At 40.7% G+C, this 2,508-nt stretch overlaps 1 long non-coding RNA gene across 1 annotated transcript in view; it reads right to left on the reverse strand.

Moving 5' to 3' along the window:
• The window catches only part of LOC309368046, a 65,165-nt gene that overhangs the window by 26,127 nt on the left and 36,530 nt on the right, over positions 1 to 2,508 (reverse strand). The gene's annotated exons all lie outside the window — the stretch shown is intronic.

The following is a 2,508-nucleotide window of genomic DNA, read 5'->3' on the forward strand; positions in this document are numbered from 1 at the left end:
TGTATTACTTGAGAAATACAAAGATTCCTTCTTTCATCTCACTGAAATAATTTTTTTGTTTGTATCATTATACTGCATGTTTAACACTTTTTAACGTCTGTAGACTTATGTATCATAACTTACGATGTAAGTATCATAACTTGGAAACACTGTTGTTTTTTAATCCTCCATTTTAAAAAGCTACTCAATGAGAGTTCTGAAATGAAGTTGTGTAAATATTCAATGACTGAGACAGGGAGTCATCAGGGTATGAGAAGGAGGAGCTGAAGGGGGCAAGGTTCTGTGCCAATAACTTAATCATAACCACGTGAGTAATTCAGGTTTAGGGATGCTCTCCCCCCCCCCCTTTTAAGGGTATGAATCAAGTTAAGTTTGTTTTGCTGTGGGTGAAGGAAAGGAGAATATAATACTATGAATCAGAAAGATGATCAAATATGTGGCAAAGACAGCTCAATTATAGTTGCTGCCTTTCCTCTCAAACTGTCTATCCTAAGAAGTCAGAATTTTGCTTATCAACAGAAAAGATAGTTTTCAGTTTCCAAGATTCCCTATAACAGGAATGGACAGATCAGAATTTACTGGTCTTTGGTTGATTTGTAGCAGATTGACAAGGTTCTCTGGCTTCCAGCTGTTCAACAAAACAACAATAATATGACTTTTCCCACTTAAATCAGACTGCTGAAATGAATTGACTTTTCAGGAATTGACTTTTGTGTGAAAGAACTGTGAGCTCAGTTTAAGCCCCCTACTGAAAACAGAACATGCTCAGAGGCACTCTTGTTTTTTAATTCTAACCGTATACCTTATGCACCTGATTCTCGTTGGTAGATCTATCAAGACTGAAGTTTGCCCACCCCTTTTATATTCTCCTCCTCCTCTTATTGAACGTTATCACTAATACATTTTAGCTTCCAGAATATCTTACTGTACTGGGATGCCCTTCTGCCTGGTCGCTGTGGTAATGAAGAGTAAATTATAGGGCTGAATGTCATTTTGCCTACAGCAGTTTGAAATTTGTCCAGCTCTGAAATGGATTTTAAAGTCAAACTACGGCAAGTACAGATTTTGCAATGCTTACCGGAATGAAATTATCATTCTATCAATGATCTTTTAAAATGATGTACACACAAAATAAAACATTCACTTTGACTTGTCCCCCCCCCCCCAGTTGATTATTGGGACTTTTGTGGTTTGTTATAAAACAGCTTTTAATAGTCTGAAAGGATAACAACTTGTTTTTCATTTGTAATGCAATTAAAATTGTATGCTTCAAAAGGAGAAACAATTATTTCTTTAGTAGCAGTGGGGAACTCATTCTCATAAAACTCACCGAAACTGAAAGACCTGCGAAAGCACAGGGTCACCTCACATCTGTACCTCACAGAAAAACTTCCAGAATCCAAACCACAGTAAATTACACTGAATAGAACCAATACAACAAATAGTGCAGGAAGAGGGGATCTTGCCAAAACAATACTTGGCACAATCCAACCCAAGTTCAGTATATTGATGTCTCCTTGATTTTACTGGGATGGCTGAGCACATGCTTAAAATCTCTCCCACTGGGGTGAAAAAGTCCTGAAATACCGGTTGGAATGTGCTCAGACCAAATGAGACACTGCAATAGCAAACATACAGAGAGAGAGAGAGAAGAAATGGCAGCAATGCCCAAATCCACCCCACCCCTAAATGCGAAGCTCCACTTGGGTTGGTCCTAATCTGTCAGTCTAACTGACCCCATAGGTTTGTTATGAGGGGAAGCCATATGAGGAAGGGCATGATAAAAACACACGCGCGATAAAACAGAAATTTAGACACCAGTAATGAACAATTTGGTACTCTGCAAGCATCAAAAACAAACCCAAAGAGTTCACACAGAAGCAGATAAACACAGAAACAGCAGAAGCTGCCTTATATGGAGTAAGATCTAGCTCAGTACTGTCTACACTGACTGGCAGAAACTCTCCAGGATTTCAGACAAGCTTTTCCCCTGCCCAATTTGAGATGCCAGGGATTTGCAGGTGAAGCAGACACTTTACCACTGACCTTATAGACTGGCAGTGCTATGCCAGCAACAGCCACCATCACTAGATGTAGAATTACAACGCAGGGGCATCTCTTGGCACTACAAACTACTTATTCACAATGTGTGCTAAGAACAGTCCCCCCCCCCCGCCCAACAGAGAATAAATTATTAGGTACCTAACTAAGCATTGGCAGACACACTTTTCATAATGGAATTGTACCTGGTAGAGAGGTCATGGACATAGTGGTGCCATGGTGTCTGTGATGGCTTGCTTCCCCCCCCCCCCGCCCTCCCCACCTAGCTCTCCTTGATAGAGAGAAAGAGAAAGAGAGGCAAAAAAAAAAAAAAGCAGCCAGCAATCCTTTCTGTATTTACTTAGGTGGGTGAATGAAGTAGGGTTTAATGAACTCAAATTCTGTCCTCCACCCCCAACCCATCCACTCTCCCCTGCCCCCCACCCCACCTCCAGCTAGAAAGAGAAG

This window comes from Podarcis melisellensis (assembly GCF_964234715.1).
Source record: "Podarcis melisellensis genome assembly, chromosome: 4".
In the NCBI taxonomy this organism is placed as follows: domain Eukaryota; kingdom Metazoa; phylum Chordata; class Lepidosauria; order Squamata; family Lacertidae; genus Podarcis; species Podarcis melisellensis.